Source organism: Lissotriton vulgaris, chromosome 10 (genome assembly GCF_964263255.1).
Source record: "Lissotriton vulgaris chromosome 10, aLisVul1.2, whole genome shotgun sequence".
NCBI classification, from domain to species: Eukaryota; Metazoa; Chordata; class Amphibia; order Caudata; family Salamandridae; genus Lissotriton; species Lissotriton vulgaris.
The window spans coordinates 476946085-476969296 of NC_141698.1; the positions used below are offsets into that span (position 1 = coordinate 476946085).

Consider the following 23212-nt stretch of genomic DNA (forward strand, 5'->3'; position numbering starts at 1 on the left):
TTCGTCCCAGCAGAGTCTGTTTAGAGTGTCCACTTTGGATAACCGGAGCATGTGGCAGAATTTAATAAAGTTGCTCATTGCCCTGTGTTAGCACACTGTCGTACCTAAAGGATGTGATCTGTACCGTAGGCAGGGCCACTGGAAGTATGTCAGGGCACGGCTTGTGGCGTCCAGTGTGGTAATCTTTGTTGGTGCCCCTACCCCCAGTTAACAAAAGCCTCTTTCTCGTTGAATTCACTCATTACCCCGCTCCACCAGTTTTATAGCGCTACTCATATAAGTGTAGAGTACAGAGCACTTTAAATCACACATATTATACAGAGCTAATGAATCATACATGTGTAAATGAGTGTTTGGTCTGGAGAAGCACAAACTCAGGATTTAAATTGAACCACAGAGGTTTACTTTACTAATAAGAAAGCATTTCTACCGAAATGAAACCTTTTTAGCAACATTGGGATAATGAAAGAGTGGGGAAAAACATAATCTTCTCACCAATACCATGCAGTTTGCATGGAGCCTTTGATAGCAGTTCATATTTCACTGTCCTATAAGGGTTTCTGTGACAAAAGCAGTAACCCACTGATCGATCCACATCAAATACAGTTTGTTGATTTGCGTGATACACATTCTTTGTAGCAGGCATATTAAACCTCAGCACTACTTTACTGTGAGTTGTAACTGCCATTAGACAAAACTCCAATCTGTCTCCAATTAGAACATAATTCACCAGAGTTATCATGACATTTTTATTGTTGCTTGAAACTGCTGGACAGGTAAAGAACTCTGCAACAGGTGCATTTTAAATCTGTGTTAATTCTAAACACAGCAGCCCCAAGGTCAGCGCCATGTGAGGCTGCACCGGTTGCATGGCCCTAGAGCCGGCATGCAGTAGGGAAGGCCCATGTTGTATGGCAGGGTTGACTAGATTATGTGGCAACTAAAGGCAGATTAAAGAGAGTTATGGGGCAAACTTTGTGATAGTATTCATTGTTTTGTAATTTTTATGGTCTGACCTGACAGCAGAGCTGTCACCAGAAAATTATGTGAGCATCACTAGAGAGAGTTTTTTCACTCCACTCACGTGTTGGGAGCCAGAAGTGCATGCTCTGATTGGGCAGAAGTTGTGTGTCTCCACAAAAACGTCCTTGGCCTTTACACAGCTGTGATCATTTGCTTTATTTATCCAGGTTTTGCCAATGCTTGTAACACTCGTTAACACTGACGGGGGCGTGGCCAAGCAACATGGCCGTCAGGACGTAGGCTCCCGCAGCTCCCGGCCAGCCTGACCTACAAATCCTGAAATAAAGCAGATCCTGGCGCCTATCGACCACTAAAGACACAGACTACGCGATCGGAACGCCTAAGGCTTTGTACGACACCGAAGAGTGCGGCGTCTGACGACGGAGGACCGAGTACTGAGACCTGCATGCGGCCGCCCGCAGCGCCTGCTATATGAGGCCGGTGCTGCGGCCTACCCGGGATCAGCAGTCTGGGGCGCCGCAGCGACTCTCGCCTTTCCCAACACCTGGCCTTGGGGATCATATTGCGGGGTGCTACCCGGAGTCCTGGGTCTGAAGGGGCCCCGCCGCGCGGAAGAGACTTGGCGGAGGAGGGGCTTGGCGCTGCCGGACCAGGGGCGCGGGGCCTGGCCTGTGAGTACCGGGACTGTCAGGGCTCCGGCGGTCATCGGGGACGTCCTGCGACGCCTGGGTCACAGCGCATGAATGGCGGGACGATAGAGAGGCTCCCTCGAGCAACCTGATGAGAGGGAAGGTGAGGAGTGTTGGAGGGCTGTGCCTGTTCCCCCTGACCCGCCGGAATCCATCGGAGCGCCGGAACCGCAAGGGAAGAGAAGTGGTGCAGCTAGGGGGCCTAATCCTGGTTCAGGGCCCTCCTTGGCGGGGCCCAGGCAGTGGCAGCGGCTCCGGCTATACTTGCGGGCCCTGCATCCCGGGCGACCAAAGAGAGTTCACTGGCCTGAGGGGGAGCCCTAACGGTGTGTGATCTGCCGGCTGGCGCTTTGGGGAGGACTGTAAATCCGCTGCACACCTACTTGGACCTGGGCCCCGCACGCATCTACTTGGGATCAGTGGATATGCAATGGATGCCTAAGGGGATCTCTGCCGCCAGGGGGAGAGGAATAAATAGACCTCCGAGAGGACATTGCCCGCTGGTCTGTACTTGGTTGCAAAGCCACCACGGCTGAATGGTAGGAGAACTGGATAATCCGCGGACCGGTCTTCACCGAGCGCCGTTGACCTGAGACCCGGGCTTGGGAGGCAAGGCCCTTATCTTGAGACGAACAGCATATACCTGGCGCGGCGGGGAGCGTGACCCGGCGTGTCCTAGGGCACTGGCGGAGTGCGCCCTGGGAGATTGCTAGGGGCCCCCTGCGGACCAGAGCTGGCTCGCGGGCACGCCGATAACTGGAGCACCTGGAAGGGCGTCCCATGGACTTGGATCATGCGCAAGGACAGGATGGCCCGAGCCTCGCAGCCTAACACCATCACTCAGTACACTATGCCGCCTCTCTCTTCCCAGCGCATCACGCACCAAACCGGTCAAGAGGAGGGGGGAAACGCAACCGCTGGTCCCGGCGAACCATCCAGGGCGGAGCTGCTAAAGGCCATTCAGGGCTCCCATACTGCTCTTGAACGGCAGATTGAGACGGTCTCAATTGATGTGAATCTGCTAAGGGCGGATTCCTGCAAAGTCACGGACAAAGTCAATGCGGCGGAAGGGAACATTGTCCAGCTACAGGAGGAGGTTGCATCCCTCCAACAAACGGTGATGCGGCTCACGGCCTCGACTGGGGAGCTGGAACGCAGGACAGAGGATGCTGAAGGGAGGGCGCACCGCAGCAACATTAGAATCCTTGAGATACCGGAACGGGTGGAGATGGGGAATGCGGAGCGCTTTCTGGAACACTGGATCCGCACCACGCTTTGCCTTACTGGGCTCTCCGATGTGTTTGTGATCAAGCTCGCTCATAGGGTCCTGATCCCCCCACCGCGGCCTGGTGCTCCGCCGCGGGCCCTCATCGCAAAGATCTTGAACTACCGGGACAGGAACTGCATCCTCAGGGCGGCAAGGGAAACAGCGGACCTCACGTATGAAAACTCCAGGGTGTCTGTATACCCAGACTACACCCGTCAGGTTCAGGAACAACGCAAATCATTTCTAGCAGTGAAGCAAAAGCTTCGAGAAATGAACCTGCATGACATGTTATTATATCCTGCAAAACTCAAGGTCCTCTCTCAGGGCAAGGCTCACTTTTTCGAGGGACCCGAGGAGGTGTGGGAGTGGCTGGAGATTAGGGGGGACGCACTCTCGCCAGAGGAACGGGGTCGGTCCCGAAGTCAGTGGGGGTCACAACCTGCGAGGAAACGAAGATCCCGACGCAGGCACTCAACAGGAGTCGCTGGCAGCGCAGAGAGACGGAGAGTCATGGTGGGAGAGGATGGAGCCCTTCACTTGGAACCTACAGCGGCCGGGGACCCTCCAGGGGCTCAGTCGAACCACCCACAGGAAGATGTGCTGATCCCGGAAACCCTGCCGCCCCCTCTAGACGCTATCCCGCCCCCGGTCGACATGATCCCAGAGACACTTGGAGAATCATCGCCTACGGCTGAGCCCTGGTCCTGAAGGAGTATCCTTGTTTTGAGAGCTGTGCCCCTTGGTCATGTTTTCACAGGGGGTGTTAGGAGTCATGCGGGGGGATGGGTGGCTATGTTGGGAGGGGGGGTCTTCTGCAGGACTGAAGTCTCTGGCGGACACTGATCTTAAACATTTATGAGTCTGAATCGTATATATTACATTACATATATACATAATATATTGAAGTGGCTGGCTGTGCTGGGGACTGATAGTGGGGGATGGGGGGGGGGGGTTTCCTGTTATGTTTGGGGTGCTTGCTATACTTGGGTACATGGGGTTGCTGTGTACGTCCTGGCACCAGCAGGGGAAGGGCATTTCAGCATGTTTAGTTGTTGCAGAGATATTGCTCGTGGGTGGGGGGAGGTGGGAACCTTGGGGGGGATTGTTGGGGGGGGGGTTTCTGGACATTAGTTGTATTGCAGATCGGGCACAGGGTGTGGGGTTGCGAGATGTAGAACAGAGGACTGGAATGGGCCTGGTGACACGTCATGGGATATAAGCTCTTAAGTTGGAATGTGAGGGGGCTGGGAACATGCGTTAAGAGACAGAGGGCCAGATGTAGGTAATTCCGATTTACCGACTCTTAAATACCGAATCATACCGATTCGGTATTTAAGAGTCGGTAAATCGGAAGGGGGCAGATGTAAGGTAATTCTAATTTGAGAATTACCGAATCTGTATGATTCGGTATTTACTGATTCGGTAAATACCGAATCGGTATTGCCTATTGATTCCTATGGGCCTAGAAGCCCATAGGAATCAATGGGAAATACCGATTGGTAAATACCGAATCCTGCAAGGGTGCAGGGGGTGTCACTTTGACAACCTTTAGCACCCCAAGTACAGGCTTGTGTGCCATGTGGCACACATACATGCCCTAAGGGCATGTCTGTGCGTCACATGGCACAGGTGTAAATGCACAGATGTGCATGTACACCTGAATTCGGTATTTTACCACCCAATTGGATTGGGTGCTAAAATACCAAATTCTGAAGGCCTGTAGCACTGTCAACAGTGCTACCTACATCTGGGTTTTACCGAATCGGTAAAATTACCGATTCGGTATTTTACAGAATCTGTAAATTTACCGAATCTGTAAATTTACCGATTCTGTAAAATAATGGCCCCTACATGTCAAAAACTAATTACCGGTCGGTAACGGCCGAAATCGGCCGATACCGACCGGTAATTGGCGACCTACATCTGGCCCATAAAGTTTTTTCCTTCCTCCGTAGACACGGGTTATCCATTGCATGTCTGCAGGAGACCCACCTAGATGATGAAGGTGCTCGTAAATTAGGGAAAAAATGGCGGGGCCAGTTGTTCCATTCGTCCTTTTCTACAGCTGCTAGAGGGGTCCTTGTCTGGGTGGCAACTGGGGCCCCATTAGCCATTCAGTACATGGAAGCGGACATCAATGGTAGATACCTGCTACTGCGGGCAAAACTTGATGGCCGGGACATTACAATATTGAACTCCTATGCGCCCAATGTGGATGACCCCGAGTTCTTTCTGACCTTACAGGAGATCCTTATACCGGTTATGTAAACCCCATTATTCTGGTTAGGAGACTTTAACTATGTATTAGACCCGGTCATGGATAGATTCCCGCCTCGCGCAGGCATGAAGCCGCAAATGACGAAGCAACTCCATGAGGTAATGCTGAACTTAGGGATTACTGATGTCTGACGTCAACGTCACCCCACCCAAAAATTGTACCCTTGCTTTTCCCCGACTCACAACACACATAGTAGATTGGATAGGGTTTTGGACGCAAATGTAGATGCTTCCGTCTTGTTGGCAGTCACTCATCAGGCTCGCTTCTTGTCAGACCATTCCCCGGAGGTGTGCACGTTGACCTGGGAGGGTCGGCCCTCCCGTCCTAGGACCTGGAGGATGCCGGGAGACCGCTTACAGGATCCGGTGGGGATAGACCATGTGCAAACTGCACTCACTAACTATTTAGATTCAAACTGGGAGGAGACTTCTCTCCCCTACTCTACTAAATGGGATGCCCTGAAGGCAGTGATACGGGGTGAGTGTATGGCCCTAACATATGGGGTCAGGAGGCAGCTTCTTCGCGATCTGCAGGAGGCGGAAGGCAATTTCTTGCATCAGCAAACATTGCCAGACCCAGATGACGCACAACAGGAGACAGAACGGGCGTGACATTTTAGGCAGGCTAGACAAATACACACTGACTCAATACAGGCAAAGACTCCACAGGGAAGGTGACAAGTCAGGCCGTATGTTGGCCTGGATCCTTAGGCGGGAATCCGCCCCGGACAGAATAGTAGCGCTAAGTGTCCCTAACGGGCGAGTGGTGCACTCCTAGGTGGGCATTCTCCGGGTCCTCCGGTCCCACCTGGAGTCGGCCTACGCTGCCGACCCCGCGATCACCGGTACAAAAGGGGGTGGTGATGGACGGAGCATCTGAATCAATCAAACACTCACACCCAGTCAAAAGATCTGGGTTTAATCCATCACCGTTCTTTAGCCCACTCTGCCACCCCAGTTCAGACATGGCTATATGTAAATCAGTCTGACCCTGTGCCTCATGGGAACAGTCCAGCCCGAACTGCCAAGCCATGTCTTCCCTGGACCGGAAACAAGCTTCCGAGGATGGTTTCTGGCATTCCAACCGTCTTCAGCCGGCTTGCTTGAATCCAGTGGCAAAGTGAGCAAGGGACTCACGTCTGAGCATACCCTGCCACACTTATGGTGGCCAAAAGCGGTACAAAAGGGGGTGGTGATGGATGGAGCATCGGAATCAATCAAACACTCACACCCAGTCAAAAGATCTGGGTTTAATCCATCACCATTCTTTAGCCCACTCTGCCACCCCAGTTCAGACTTGGCTATATGCAAATCAGTCTGACCCTGTGCCTCATGGGAACAGTCCAGCCCGTACTGCCAAGCCATGTCTTCCCTGGACCGGAAACAAGCTTCCGAGGACCGGTTTCTGGCATTCCAGCCGTCTTCAGCCCGGCTTGCTTGAATCCAGTGGCAAAATGAGCAAGGGACTCACGTCTGAGCATACCATGCCACACGTATGGCGGCCAAAAGTGGTACAAAAGGGAGTGGTGATGGACGGAGCATCTGAATCAATCAAACACTCACACCCAGTTAAAAGATCTGGGTTTAATCCATCACCGTTCTTTAGCCCACTCTGCCACCCCAGTTCAGACATGGCTATATGCAAATCAGTCTGACCCTGTGCCTCATGGGAACAGTCCAGCCCGAACTGCCAAGCCATGTCTTCCCTGGACCGGAAACAAGCTTCCGAGGACCGGTTTCTGGCATTCCAGCCGTCTTCAGCCTGGCTTGCTTGAATCCAGTGGCAAAGTGAGCAAGGGACTCACGTCTGAGCATAACCTGCCACACTTATGGCAGACAAAAGCGGTACAAAAGGGGGTGGCGATGGACGGAGTATCTGAATCAATCAAACACTCACACCCAGTCAAAAGATCTGGGTTTAATCCATCACCGTTCTTTAGCCCACTCTGCCACCCCAGTTCAGACATGGCTATATGCAAATCAGCCTGACCCTGTGCCTCATGGGAACAGTTCAGCCCGAACTGCCAAGCCATGTCTTCCCTGGACCGGAAACAAGCTTCCGAGGACCGGTTTCTGGCATTCCAGCCGTCTTCAGCCCGGCTTGCATGAATCCAGTGGCAAAGTGAGCAAGGGACTCACATCTGAGCATACCCTGCCACACTTATGGCAACCAAAAGTGGTACAAAAGGGGGTGATGATGGACGGAGCATCTGAATCAATCAAACACTCAAACCCAGTCAAAAGATCTGGGTTTAATCCATCACCGTTCTTTAGCCCACTCTGCCACCCCAGTTCAGACATGGCGATCACCGAGGGCACGTACAGACCATACTTGCAGGACTTGTCCCTCCAGACCCTGTCGAAAGAAGCCTTGGAGGACCTAGATGCAGCTCTGACGTTGGGTGAGATCAGAGCTGCTATAGCCCGCCTCTCGAGGGCCAAATCACCGGGGAGTGATGGCTTCCCCCCAGAAAGTTATCAGGCGTTTGGGGACCCCCTGGCCCATCTCCTGCTGCAGGTATATGTTGAGGCTTTTGAGACTGGAGCCCTACCGCCTAGTATGAATCAGGGCGAATTTTGCATGCTACTGAAGCCCGGTGGCGATAAATATGATCTGGCGGCCTATAGCCCCATCACTATGGTCAACACAGACACGAAAATCTTGACAAAACTTTTAGCGGCCCGGCTATCCCCGCATATGGTCCATTTGATACACCCGGACCAGTGTGGATTTATCCCAGGGCGAAAACCACCATGAATCTGCGGAGATTGAACCATATTCTCCATGAGGTCTGGGAAAGGGAAGAGCACTTGGTTATAGTGTCCATTGATATAGCGAAGGCGTTTGACACCCCTGGACTGGGGGTACCTCTTGGAGGTCCTCCAAGCGGTGGGGATGGGCCCCAACTGTTGCTGTTGGGTCCGTATATTGTATGCGGACCCCTGTGCCAGAGTGAAGTTGGGAGCGGGACGCTCAGAGGAGTGGCGCATTGGGGGATTCAGGTAGGGGACACCCGCAACGTGGTGTCCTTATACACGGATGACGCCCTCTTTTATTTAACGGCCCGCGAAACTCCTTGCCTATATTATTGCAGCACCTCAACCGCTTTGGGGAGGCCTCCGGACTGAGAATTAAACGTGACAAGTCCTTGATTGTTCCCCTGGCGGGATTCGGTGAGGGACAGTTACCAGACCTGCCGGATCTGGGGCTGAGATGGGAGCGGGAGACGTTCCGGTACCTCGGGATCCAGGTGGCTCGACCGATGCACAGGTCCTGGCCCGAAACGTGGATGGGATGCTCGCATCCCTACAGCGCTCGGTGACATTTTGGAACACCTTACCGCTCTCCCTCATGGGGTGGCTGGCGGTCGCAAAGATGGTCATGCTCCCCAGGATGCTTTATGTCATTCAGAACTTGTTCTGCCCTATTCCCCCACGTATATTCCGCAAACTCAACTCACTGCTCACGTCTCTGCTTTGGGCGGGACGTCGTAGTATGGTTGCACTACACACTGTGGTCCGGAGCTGGGAAGAAGGCGGGCTGGAGGCTCCGAGATTTGACCTGCATTTCTACGCGACTCAACGGCTGCCGGCTGCCAGATGGTTTGCGAAAGCGGACAGTTGGGAGATGCAACTCTTGGCCGGGAGGGCTACTGAGCGGTCACTACAGATCGCATTGATGAAGTGGAGGGGAGCGGATATGTCCCTACCGTACGTGGTGCGGCACACGACCGCCATCTGGCAGAGGTTTGTAGACAGGGTATTGAGACAGGCACCCTTTCATAGGGAATTGCTGGTTTGGATCATGGCGCCGTTAGTCCCTATGGAAGAACACATGTCCTTTAGGGATTGGAGGGCGGGAGGCTGCACAACCCAGGCTGACCTCTACCCGGGTGACTCATTTCTGTCCTTTGAAGAGGCCGAGGAGACCTTCGGGTTGGGCGGGGGACAGCACTTGCACTACCGTGGCCTTCAGGAGGTGGTGAAGGCGGCCTTGCCCCAGTTTCCCGAGACGCCACCGACTTCCCATACCCTGAACATCATTCTCTCCTGCGGCAGGGGTAGTAGATTGATCACCTTGCTTTACTCCGCCATGCGTCAAGATTCAGTTCCACCGGACCAGTCCGCGTGGGGAGCCTGGGAGGTAGATCTGGGCAAGCCCCTAGACCAGAGACAGTGCAAGCGCGTAGGAAACCTCCCGTGTAAAGTGTTGTGCAATGCACAGTTTAAGCTTACACATTTTAACTTCATGCACAGTATATTTTTGACCCCGGTGTCATTGCAGAGCATTTCAGGCGACAGGGAGGACACATGTCCCTGATGTGGGGCGGAGAGGGCTGGGTTCTTACACTTGGCCTGGGAATGCACCTTGGTGAAATGCTTCTGGACAGATGTAGGGACACGTATAACCGCAACTACCGGCCTTCGGATAGACATGACACTGGTCCACTGTCTCCTAGCGTTGGTTCCCAAGCCTAAAAAGAGGAACCTATCCTACAAGTTACTACAGCTCATGTTGGTCCTGGCGCGGCGTAGGGTGGCCATTACTTGAATGGGGCGGCGGGCACCGGAAATCTCCACATGGCTAAGGGATGTCCGTGAGTGGTCACTGGCGGAGGAGACCCATATGCAGTGCACACGTAGGGATGTGAAGTTGCAAGACGACCTGCTGGCCTGGAGGGCTATGTGTAGTGCAGGACTGGCCCTGAGCGATTCGGAGGGAAATAGTGAGGAACTGTTCACGCCGGAGGGATCGGGGAGTGATGGGGAGGGGGAGGGGATAGGTGTCTATTAGCCTTGATAGATCTTTTTGCTGATTCCACCTGCTTCTATGTCCATATACTTAATCTCCTGCTTTATTATGCTGTTTTCTTTTCCCATGATTACTGACGCCCCGCACTAACCTGTACCCTTAAGTGTCTTAATGAGGTCATCGATCTGTATGCAACAGTTTGTTACTTGAGCCCATGTCTAGGGGGGTATGTTTTTTATACTTGTTGTATAACTCAAAAATAAAGTTAAAAAAAAAATAGTGAACACTGTCTGGGTAAAGATTCCACTTCTTAATAACCATATATAGCAATAAACCACAGAGAAGTGTCAGGTCAACCTTTCCGAAGGTCCTACCCCTGCGTGACCACACACGTTGGCTGCATTTTTAGCAACTTTTGATCAGGTTGAGCTAGAAACATTTAAAAAAAAATGAAATCTACATATTATGCAGCAGATGATGGATGATGTGGTAAATCCATAAGTATACGAATGACGCATAGGCTGCAAAATTGCATAATTCCAGTTTCTCTGACCATGGGTGGTAATTTTTAACAATTTCTCATCATTCAGTTTACCAACTAAGTAAGGATGGAAGGCTGTGTCGGGCTTGGCAGGTCTCAAATTTAGGATTTTCTGAGCTGATGTCAGTGATGTGCATCAACTCACCAAATCATCTTGCAAGCCTTAACCACACCTTGGCTGATAACTGACCGCTAGGTTTCGCTGCTGCACCAATTTATGCGTCATTCATCCAGATTCATATTGATAGTGACAGTCAGACTGCGTCCAGGCAGTTGTCTCCCAATACAAGGAAGTTGAGAACCCTGCTTGCTTGCTAGTTTGCACATTAAGCACTAATCCAATGAACGAGCTCCAGGCATGCGACCAAAAAGTTCAACATATAAAATAATGCATGAAACAGCACTAATCTGATTGTAGAGTTTATGAACATGGCTACTGCAGGTAAAGACCTATTCTTTTTTTCTCAAATTTTTCTTTGTAGATTTTTTTCATATCTCCAGCAATACATAGAACTGAGTAGCTTGTATTATGCATTCTAACAGCTATTACTATACACAGCTTCTATCTGTAAATAGGGTGCTTCCTGAGGCCTGAGGCCTATTGCAGTATAGCCCCTGTGACGGGACATAACCTAAGTCAAGTTTCCCTCTCTTATAAGTGCCCTCCCCTGTCCTTAGTCCCTCCCTATACCATTATTAATAGAACTTAGTATAAACACATGAGGAATAATAATAGAAAAAAGAATATAAACACAAATTAGGTACTTAAGGGGTGAATGTACATGTTATCAGTACCCTTGAGCGTGGATCTTTTGCTGTTCAGAACTGGAAGAGGTGTAGCGCTCGTACCCTGGAGGGATAGGTTATGAGAGGGAGTCCCCTGGATAGTCAGCGGTCAACAAACATATCCAAAGTTTTTTAAATCATCCCTAAAGATATCACTCATCCTTTCCAATAATGATATCTGCCCGTTGACTCTGGAGATCAAAATCCGGGTTTTTTGGGATTGGTTACCCCAGCACATCTTTGATTTGCGCTAAAATCTCTGCCCAAAAGGACTAGATTGTCTGGCAATCACGCCAAATGTAACGCATGCTGCCTAGAAGCCTGCAGCCTCTCCAACAAAGGTCTGAAGTGGTGGGAAAGGTTTATTTTAATTTTGTCCGTCTGTAAAGCTCAATGTCTCAGCTGTATGTAGCGGAAGTCTTCAGTACTTGGAAGATTGAAGTCTCTCTGGCATTGCTCAAATGTCAGTATATCCCAATTATGAAAAATATTGGAGAGGGTGAGACAGCCCCCCTCCCTCCATGGTCAAATGGGCCCGGTTGTACAGCCAGAGGAAATGCCGGGCTTTAGGGAAAAAGGTATGTTGTCCTATTGTGTAGTTTTTTTTACCTCATCCAAGGTCTTATGAGTTGCTCTTGTGGGAGTGCTCAAGTAAGCATTTTTGGGGTGATCCGCTCTTGGCCTCCACAGGACGCCCCAGATGACCCTGCCTACGATTGCCCTGTCCATGTGGAGCCAGTGCTTGTCGAGTCCGATTCCTATATCGACCAGTCTGCAATGACTCTCAGTACAAGTTGGAAATTTGGGATTGCGAGCCCCACCCCACCTCGTCTTTTGGTTGCAGAACTTATTTTAAGGGCAAGTGGGCTCTCCTGTTCTGCCAAAGGAATTGGGTTATCATGGTTTAGATTGTCGGTAAATAGGCCCTGTCAAGCTCTATGGGAAGGCTCTGGAAGAGGTGGGGAAATTTCGGCAGCACTGTCATCTTAATAGCATGTATTCTGCTGAGCCAGTATAAGTACAGTGGAGACCACCTTTATAAATCAACTCTCAACTGATGCAAGAGTGGAGGAAAGTTACCCTGGTGTAGACTAGATAGTCTGGGGGTTATCTAGACTCCGAGATATGTGAGGTCTTTCTTCAGCTATTGAAAATTGGTCGAGGCCACCATGGAAGACATGTCTGTTATCGCAAATGTTAGATTGAGAAGTTAGTATTTTGTTAAATTAATACGTAGGCCTGTTACTTCCCAGAAGAGTCGTAACTCATCCTGAAGTGTTTGCAGGGAGCGTTATGGGTCAGAGAGGGTTAATATAATATATTAGAAAGAACCTTGATAAATTATCGCTGTTTTAGCGGCAGTAAACTGCTGCTAAAACAGCGATAATGGGCTTGCTAATATGCATTATAGAATTTCAATAGAAGCCCAGGTTAGATGTGCAGGACATCTAACCTGGGCTTCTATTGGAATTCTATAACGCATATTAGCAAGCCAATTATCGCTGTTTTAGTGGCAGTTTCCTGCCGCTAAAACAGCGATAATTTTACTGAGGTTCTTGCTAATATGCCCCATAGTTCACAAATAAGGAGATTTTGTGTTCCATTGATCCAAAATTGATATCCTGAATTGCGGGCGTCACCCTGATCTTTCCAGCTAGGGGTTCTACATTTAGAGCAAAGAGTAACAGAGACACTCTGCCTTCTCCCTCTTCCCAGGGCACAGCGTCTGAGCCCACTGCACTGACCAGGACCCTGGAGCAAGGTGCAGCGCAGTTGCAGAAATCATGGCTATAAAAGAGTCACAGGAGCAAAATCGCTGTAAGGTATAGAAGAGAAAGGGTCAATCCACCCATTCAAATGCTTTTTCCGCTTCGAAGCCGAGCAAAATAGCATTAGATGTTTTTTAGTAGCTTTCTCTATTAGGTGAATCACCCTCTTCACTTTGTTTTATGTCTGCCGGCCTGTGATAAAATCCGACTGATCTGGATGGATCAGGTCGGGCATTAGATACCGTAGCCTCACAGTCAAAAATCTTGAATATAGTGTTGCATCTAAATTGAGTGGTGCTTTGGGTCAGTAGTATGAGCTACAGGTCTGTAAGTTCTTACTTGGTTTCAGTATTACTGTGATCATGGCCTCGCTCATAGTAGGTGTGACCTCACTGATGTTAGCAATGTGGTTAAAGAGGGAAGTCAGATTTGGGGTTAGTTAGGAGCTAAATAATTTATAGACTTGAGCTGTAAGCCCACCTGGGCCGGGGGAATTTTGTAGTTTTAGAGTTACTATAACCTGTCGTACCTCCTCTTCATTAATGGGTTGCCCTAGTTGTTCAGTTTGAGCCCATGTGACTTGCGGTAGTACTACTGTGTGTAAATAGTCAAGTTGCGCTTGGGAGTTGGCAAGGTCAGCTGTGTATATGGATTTATAAAATTGTGTAAAGGTCTGGGCCTTGTCATGATCCTCCGTTGCCACTTCTCTGGAGGGTTTACGTATGTCACCAATATACTCCCTTTCTCTGTGCACCCTGAGCTGACTTACCAGATGTGTCCCCACTTTATTAATGTGTATATTAGCTGTTTGTTTAAGGCGGAGCAGAGTCAATTCTGTGACTGTTGGTATAGATTGCATTCAGTTTTCCCTTCACAGGTGTGATTTTTTGATGAAGGGTCAAAGTAGGAGCCACTCAAAGTAGGAGCCACTTTGTAGGCCTTTTCTAGGGTTTTCAGGTCGCTTTCTAACGTTACTTGTTCCCTCATCCTTTGCTCAGTAATTGTGGATATTAATGGCCTCTCAGGAGTGCGTTGAATGCACCCAGTTATTAATGGGCGTGGTGTCTTGTGGTTTATTCAACTGGAAATGTTCCCTAATGACCTTCCGCGGGTCATCCCGGAGCATTTTGTCATGGATCAAGGCATTTATGAAGAACCAGCGTTTGTATGTAGTTGTGGGGTTTTTTCATTCCACAGCTACAACTAATGGGGCGTGGTCGGAGATTGTGATAGATTGAATTGTCACCTCTCTTATGTCGTGGGATAGTGCCTTTTTAAGGAAGATATAGTCCAGCTGGGAATATGTACGGTGAACGTGGGAGAAGAAAGTATAGCCTCTCGTTTCAGGATGAATCTCCCTCCCCCCGTCAATGAGCCCCAGATCGTGTACTGTTTGTTTCAGCCCTCCTGTGAAGGTTCAGGTAGGTTCCCTAGGGTGATGTGTGCTATGAATGCCAGAGTGCTAAGTAAGGTTGAAATCCCCCCATTAATATTATTTTCCCCTCTGCAAATCCCCCTATCAACATTAAAAGAGAAGTTATTAATGCCACCTGGTTCGTATTTGGTACATATGCAGCTGAAATAGTGCAGAGTCTCCCCCAGATTTGCCCCTTCACCACCACTATTTTCCCTTCCTTATCTGTCTTGTAACCCTCTGGTTGGAATTTCAGAGAGGAGTGGAAAATCAACGCCACACCATTATGTCTTGTGGGGGGCTGAGTATTTATATGCCAGGGGATATGCCGTATCTTTTATTCTGTGATCCTCCAACCTTTTAAGATGGCTTTCTTGTAGAGCGAGTATATCATTGTGCTGGTCTTGTAGGTACTTCTACAGTTGCTAGGCTGGCATATTTAACCTCGTATATTCCATTCAATTGTTTTGATTACCATGATATAATTTGGCCTTTATTTCCCTTCCCTTGAATCTCTTCTTCAAAGGGTGCAACCTTCTGTATATGTCCCCTGTCTCCCAATGTCCAGATCCCCTCACGTCTGTCCCTCCGTTAGCCTGGGAGGCTGTGTGTGACCATCAATTTGTTGAGGTGACCCCCTAGTACCTGAAACACAAAAAAAGAAAATAAACCCCCAAACCCAGTCAATAGGGACAACTGGTTCCTGATCTAACCTAAAAAATCGGTTTATGAAAGTCATAACAGGCGATTCTAACTGAAATCACCACCATTGCTCCAGCGAAGCTAAATAGAAATGGGGTAGGAGCCCCTAGTCTAGTAGTTTATGTTGAGCCAGACAGGAAGGTGGAGTGGCTTATATTAAAAGGATACAGAGAAGTTCAAACTTTAAACATTTATCGGTGATCACATAAGGTGCCTGGGAGTTCAGATCATCTCTCCTCTCCCCTCCCAGATAGCTTCCCAGACCGTGGTGCATCAACGCGTTGGTCCCTCCAGGGTGGCTCGTGACTCTGCCCATTTAATGTTTTCATGGCTGTCTTTGGGCACGCTAGGAAAGCCAAAGAGTCTCATTCCAAGCTTCTGGCACCCCTGCCCCGGCAGTGCTGGTTCCATCCGCTGCTGGTTGCTTCCCCGACGTGGGTATCTTCAGAAGTGCCATGGCCTCCAAGACATCGGTGATATGGTGGGCTTTGTTTTGCAAGTCAAAGGCCAGCCCAAATGGGTAGGTTCAATAATATTTGATGTTCTCTTGCCTGAGCTTGTCAATGACTGGACTGAGCTGCTGATGACAGGCCATTGTCACTGGGGCTATGTCTAGAAAGCTAATAACATCTAGTCTCCTGACTGCTTGGAGGATGGCTTCTATTGTTTTGAAAGAGTGCAACTTAGCCAATACATCTCTTGGGCACCTCTTATTACCAGCCATTGGTTTTCCTATTCTGGGCACTCTGTCTATCTTGACCTTCAGAGGCGCTGCTCCCAAGACCTCAGAGAAGAGCCTCACCATGAAGACCACCAGATCAGGCCGCTCCGCTCCCTCCTCCGTGTTCCTGATTCAAATATTCTCTTTCGGGGATCTGTTTTCCAAATTCCCACTCTTGAGTAGGGATTTTTGTAACTGCGCTTGAAGAGTTTGCGTGAGGTCTCATTTGTTCTGAGCGATGATCTAGATCAAGTGTTTTCACCTTCACATCCAGCACCCTACTGCCCATAAAGGCTATGTCTTGTTGTCGTGAGACCATTTTGCCACTTTGCTCTGCTCTCAATGTCTCCAGAGAGGTGGCCATGTCTGCTTTGAATTCCTCCCGAAGTAACGGAGGGAGGAGAGGAGATCTCTTTTTGTAAGAGCCATGTTGACACTCTGGTCTGCGGAATTATGGCCGCTTTGATTCTCCGTGGGGGTAAATATCTGGACACCTTATCGCTTTGGTGTTTGTTCGGTGGCATAAAGAGCATCTCAAAGTCTGCATACGTAGAAGTGGTGTCTCTACTTCGGGGCACCCTACAGAGCAATAGTGCACGGGCAGGATCCCAGCGGGGGCAGCGTTGACTAAGCATTCTGCACTCCAGGCAAGCACAACTACCCTTAGCCTTGCTGCCACTACTTCTGGAGTCAAGCTCCTCTCTGGTGGGCGGTCATACAAATATTTTGCTCTGCACAGCAGGACGGCTGTAATGTTCCCAGTCCAGTGTCAGCCTTCACCACTCTCCAGACCAGTCACTGCCATGGAGCCCGAACGATGCACATACCACCCCTATCGAGATGTGCTGCTCCCTGCCCCCTCAACAGGACTGGTCTCGCTGGCGTACTCCTCAGCCTCCCCTTCCACAGGAGCAGGCCGCGTCGTGGCCCTCTAGTCCATCACCATGTCAAACATCTGAGACTGAGTTGCTGGTCAAGCAAGACCTCTGACCTCCTGGTCAGGGAACTCTGCTCTCCACTCCAGCAGCTCCTTCGTTGCACCGCTGCCTCCTACACCTCTCAGCCGGGTAGGTGTTTGAGGCCCTCCTCCACCCGCAGGCTCCTGCCTGCACCTCATTCCTGTTGGTCCAGTGGGAGAGCCTTGCTCTTCTGCTGATCCGCTCGTCCAGCCTTCTTTATTTGTCTGTCTTTTGTTCTGTTATTGTGCCTGTTTGCCTGTTTTTTTTATTACTGTGCCTCACTGTGTCCTTTGTCTCACTTTATTTGTATTGTGCCACTTTTTTTTGCTGCCCTTACCTGCCTCTGCTGCACTTGCGGCCCCTCCCCCTACCGGTTCCCGCTCCCTCCTCCCAGCTGCATTTCCCTCCTGATTCCCTATTTAATGGTGGCCGCTGGCGTGCCTAAGATGCACCAAAGGCAAGCCTGTCTGTGCCCGACCCCGACAAGCGCCGGAGACCCTGGTCCTCCGACCACCCACTGCTATGTGTAAGCTGCCCTCCACGCGCTCAACCCCTGAAGAAACAACAACAGCCAGCTGTCCACACTGAATACCACCCACGGCCAATTCTCCTGCAGACACTGCCGAGACATTCACCAACTCCCGCACCCCAACAGCCACCGCCCTCCAGCCAAATGCCAGCACACACGTAGCCCTGAGCTGCATCCTCAGAAACGTGCGCACCCTGCACAGACTCACAGTAGAAATATGGGACCTCCTTGACACCCTACCGCCAGATGTCGCCTTCTTAATGGAAACCTGGACCAACCCCACCTCCGTCCCGGACATCGCAACAGCCATCCCTGACGAATACAAGATCCAGAGGAAGGATCGCCCCAACCAACTAGGAGGACTCCTCGCCATCACAGGCAAGAACTCCCTCCGACTCACCACCTCCACAATTAACAAACCCTCATCCCCCACGGAACACCTCCATTTCCAGATCCAGACCAGCCCCAGAAATAACCTACGCAGCATCCTCACCTAGAGACCTCCTGGACCTGGAGTCGCGTTCACCTCTACCATCAGTGACCTCATTGCCCCCTACGCCATTCCCTCCATGGACTACATACAGCTCGGAGACCTCAACTTCCGCCTTCACAACCTTAGGAACCCCAACTCCTCCGCCCTCCTTTACAACCTCACCAACATCGGTCTGAAACAGCTCGTAACCACCCCCACCCACAAGGCAGGACACACCCTCAACCCCATCTTCGCAGGAAGCAACAACATTCACTTCAGCCACACCACGCAAATCCCCCGCACGGACAACCACTGCATACAATTCTTTCAAACAAGCACATGCCCTCTATGATGGAACTGGAGGAAGGTCACCGAGGAGCACCTCAACTCCACCCTCAACCACTATCCCCCTCCCACCTCGACCGACGCTAACTCTGCAGCCGAAGAACTACACAGATGGATCACCAACTGCACAGACAAGCTCGCCACCCTCCACTATCCCGACAGACAGCACCCCAGGAAGGCCACCTGGTTCACCACCGACCTTCAAGAATCCAGTCGCACCTGCAGACGTCCCAAGAAGCTATGGAAGAACAGCAAAACAGCAGAAGATTGAACCACTTACAAGAACGCCATGACAGAATACCACCAATTCATCAGAGCCACCAAAAGGACCTTCATCCAAAACAAAATCCTTGCCAACTCAAGCAACGCAAAATAACTCTTCAGCATCATTCAGGAATTCACCAAACCCCCTAGCAAAGCAACGGACATCACACACTCCCAGGACCTCTGCAACAAACTCGGCTCCTACTTCCATCTGAAAATCAAGTCCCTCTACAACAACTTCAACGAACAGACACCAGACACCGAAACCACTCCTTCCTCTAGCAACGACAGCCAGCCAAACATATCTGCCTGGAACCCAGGTCACCAACTAGGACACTGCCACAATCGTAAAAAGCATTCAGTAGCTCCCTTGGATCCCATGCCCCTTGCACATCTTCCACAGAGCCGCAGCCACCATAGCACCTGAGCTACGACACACCATCAATGCCACTTTCGAATCCAGCACTGTCCTCAATGACTGGAAACGTGCAGAAGTCAAGCCCCTTCTCAAGAAGCTCCCCTTCCCGGCCAAAGTCACTGAGAAGAATGTCAACGTCCAGCTAACAAACTTCATTGAAGAGAACTCCATCCCGACCCTTCCCAATCTGGATTCCATAGTAACCACAGCACCAAGACCGCCCTCCTTGCCACCACAAACAACATCCGTACTCTCCTCAACCAAGGCCACACTGCGGCCCTCATCCTACTAGATCTCTCTGTAGTCTTCAACACTGTCTCCCACCAGCCTCTTACCACCAGACTCCACTACGATGGCATACAGGGAACCGCCCTCGACTGGCTCCGCTCCTTCCTCACCGGCAGAACCCAAAGAATGAGACTTCTGCTCATCCTCTCCGACCCCACCTAAATCAACTGCAGAGTACCCCTAGGATTATCGTTCACCCCCGCGCTCTTTAACATCTACATGGCCCCCCTCGCCACCATCATCAGACAGCATGGACTCAGCATAGTATCCTACACAGACGACACCCATCTCATCCTCTCCCTTATGAAGGATTCCCACACCACCAGACTCAGCTTTCAGTAAGGAATTAATGAAAACGTCTGCTAAATTCTTGACTTAGCCACCCCTAACATAGGGGGTGGATTCTGCTGATACGACCACAGGGTCGTATCAGCAAGGTTATCTCCGTTTTGCAGGGAGCATCACTGGAAAACCAGCGATGTTCCCTGCAAAACGGCGATTTCCCCGCTATCGCAGGAATTTTTAACGCCTTGGAGGTATGCATTGCTAATAACGTGGTATCCCCGCGATAAAAACCTGCGATAGCGGGCGTTAGGGAAAGGAGCACTAAACACGCTTTGCGATAGTTATCGCAAATCGTTGCTGATATGCCCCTTGGACTCTTAGCCAATGATCATTCTGTCCCTTTGTCTTTGATAAAAGTAGCTAAGAACCTTGAAACATAGGTCAGCAAACTCTCTGGCTAGTAAAGTGACTGACAGATAAACGTCAACACATGCAAAACCGAGGACCTTTATTCACAAGAAAGATTAAAGAGCATCCATAGATCTTACTTAATGGACTTCAATAGAAAGGCAATAAAGTTGGAAAACAGCAGCTCCTACCTTGAGGTGATACTCAAGGTAGGAGCTGCTAAACTCCTACCTTGAGTAGAAGTTTAGCTGCTCCTACTCTAACTCAACTCTAAACTCAACTCGGGAAAGCACATTGAGAAGACTTAGCAGAAGGCATCAACCAAACTAGCAGCATGACCCCTTCTACTGAGAATGAAGTAAATGCCTATGTGGAGTAAGGTGTATGCAATCAAAGACATTACCCAACCCACAATGTCACATTCTTCCCTGGTGTGGAGTGGTTACCAGGCAAACATTGAAAATCTCTGCAAAAACTCCAAAATCATGATCCTACGGATAACAGCAGGTGCTCCTTGTTTCATAAGAACATTAGGCATGCACAGGGCTAATATAGAGTTAGAGGCATTGAAATGTTGGACAACCACCTCTGAAAACTCAACAACAAATTATACTTCATCAAAAGGAAAACCTGCAGATCAAGAAACTTGATGACATTTCTGTGAATCCTTTTTTCCATTACCTGTGGCCCACCACAGCACTGACCAAGTGAAATTAACTCACCTGTGAAAAAGTGTCTCAGATCAACAAGAAAACAAAACTACGACTAAAATAAAACTGAAATAGAATAGGGAGTGATGAGGCTCAAGCCTCAGTATTTAAAACGTCTACTATAAGATAGAATCTGACAGCCAGAGAAGAATAGATTGGAGCAGTGTCTGCTATTCTTCAATTGCCAGTGATAAAAAGGTCATGTGTTGACAAAGTGCTGTTTAAAAAGCAAAGTCTTGTGTTTTTTTTTTTTTAAACAGAGGGTAGATGCTGTGTTATGGAATCCAACTGGGAAGACATTCTCTATCCTCAGTGCAGGGCAGCGGGGGGATTTCCATTTACTTTCCTGCTTCACGCATTTTCTGATTTCACATCTGCTAATGTAACTGATTTGGGTTTTTGATGCTCCTCCAGACGATTAGATTTTTAATGTTAGACATGATGCAGTGATTTTACTGACTGCTCTCGGTATAATGCATAAATATTTTAAGATGATGCCGGTTGCGGCCTATAGGGATCTGATTGTACGCATTGCTTTGTCCAATTTACACAGATCTTTTGTGAGTCAGGCTGCAGTATAAATGATGCTCTTCAGGAATGCCATGTAGGTGACTGGCATCTCAATAAGAGAGGTATACCTTCATCAAGGTGAGAGAGGATTAGTGCACTTAAGGTAATTCTAAAGTCTTCCTCTGGTTTGTTCTTGAAGGAATACCCTCACTCTCTAAAGTAACAATAGCTGATGCCAGGCTGTCTTGGTTTTGTCAGTGTGTGTTGATATGGAAGCCTATTGAGCTTTCATTGTTTTGCGTGGTGTAGTCTTCTAGGTTCATTTCATCCAACGATGCCAAAACCTCTTATTGGTTGCTGGCATTCTTGCAGAGGAAAATGTTGGCCTTAGTTGAAGTCCACTGAAATAGGTCACAGACGTCCATACTTAAGTGGTTACAATGCAGATTTCGGGTGCATGATATTGTGACCCAATTTGATCCTTAGGTAAAACTGGGTGCTGTTTAAATATATTAGTGGATACTGACATCAAAAAAACTCCCAAGGATCCCATGCATAAAAGTACGATTCCGGGTGGATTCTTGATAGATACTGCATGATGTTGAGTAGCCTCAGATTCAGAGGACATCATCTAGACCAGCTCGGATCTCTTTCACAGAATAAATGGAAACACAGAAGGGCGGTGCTCCAAAATTATTTCATGTGAAAGGTTATTTTATTCTGAGCCAGACTCTTAAGCCTATTTGAGAGTGTTGGACTTGATCTTATTATGGAGCTGATTAGCAATGGTTCTTTTTATTTTCTTTCTCAGAGAGACAATAGATGATTGATTGGAGGATAGCTAGCAAGCTCTCAATGGAAGAATCTGTCCTTTTTTCAGGATATCTGAGAACCTTCCCCTTATAACTTCCATAACCTTACCCAAGCTATCCATCATCAGTCGCAGAACTCATCCTGTTACAAACACACATAGGTATGATCACCTGTCCGTGCCATACATGTAAATTTTTTATCCTCCCCATAACCCAATCAGAAATCGTTTCCCAAACCAAATTCTCCTATATATATATAGAATGAAAGAGATTGTGGATCATCAGTGACCTGTAGGCCTCGGCTGCGAGTGCCCCCCAAAATTCCACTATTTGTGGTAACTGCTCTTACAGTACACATCATAATTATGAGTGCCATGGCGCTGCTTCCTTTCTGCTGCTCGAGTATATTTTCTCCTCAAAACAGCAGCATTCTCAATGCAAACTGACAGATTCTCAATGCGAGGGGTCACAAGCAGGAGGTTGATTTCCCTTGCTCGAGCTCAACAACTTGACGTTCACGAGCGCAAATGAGGAAAAATCTTGCCGGGAGGTGAATTTTTCTCGCTTGCGCTCGTCAACTTGATGTTGATGAGCATGAGCGACGAAAAAAACTCCACTCCACTGCGCGGAGCAGAGTTTTTCGGAACTCTGCAAGCTCTGCATAACGTGGAGTGCGGAAAACTCGACAAACTCCACGAAAGGAGCGGAGTTCACCTTCCTGGCTTAATCTGTATCAGAAGGTTTAGGTCTCTGTAAATAGAGGATGGGGGGTAGATAGGAACCTCTTTTGATGAAACAGAATTGTATTATTCCTCTTGTAGTGAGTGTAGATGACACTGAACAATCTTCTAGATGTTAAAAATCTAAACACACACACTGAAATTGTGGATTTTTTTCCTAAGAAGTCATTTGAAAAGTTTTCTACCATAGCACACGCCAAACATTTCCATTATGAATAACTTTCTGCGTGGTTTTTCTTATTATAAATAAAAAACACATTTATTTGGTTGCAGTGTATTTGTGTGAAAGAAGTGATTTTGTAATGCTTTTTTCTGAGAAGCCCTAAACAACTGCGAACACGATCAAATATTGTTTACTTCAGAGAGCAGTATAAAGGTACATGAGCATTGAAGGGAGATGCTGAGGGCTCAGGGCCTCGGTGAAGAAACAGCTTTTACGTAAGGTGAGATGTACATCATCTCTTCAGGATCACTTTCAAGACTCATCCAGTAACAATCACTCAGACGCGATGCCTCGAGCTCTCAAAGGTTCCAGGTCCATGCAGAAACAGCTCATGCAGTCCAATATT

At 49.1% G+C, this 23212-nt stretch overlaps 1 protein-coding gene across 1 annotated transcript in view; it reads right to left on the reverse strand.

Moving 5' to 3' along the window:
- Nucleotides 1-23212, reverse strand: part of LOC147685426 (partitioning defective 3 homolog) — a 532416-nt gene that overhangs the window by 72033 nt on the left and 437171 nt on the right. The gene's annotated exons all lie outside the window — the stretch shown is intronic.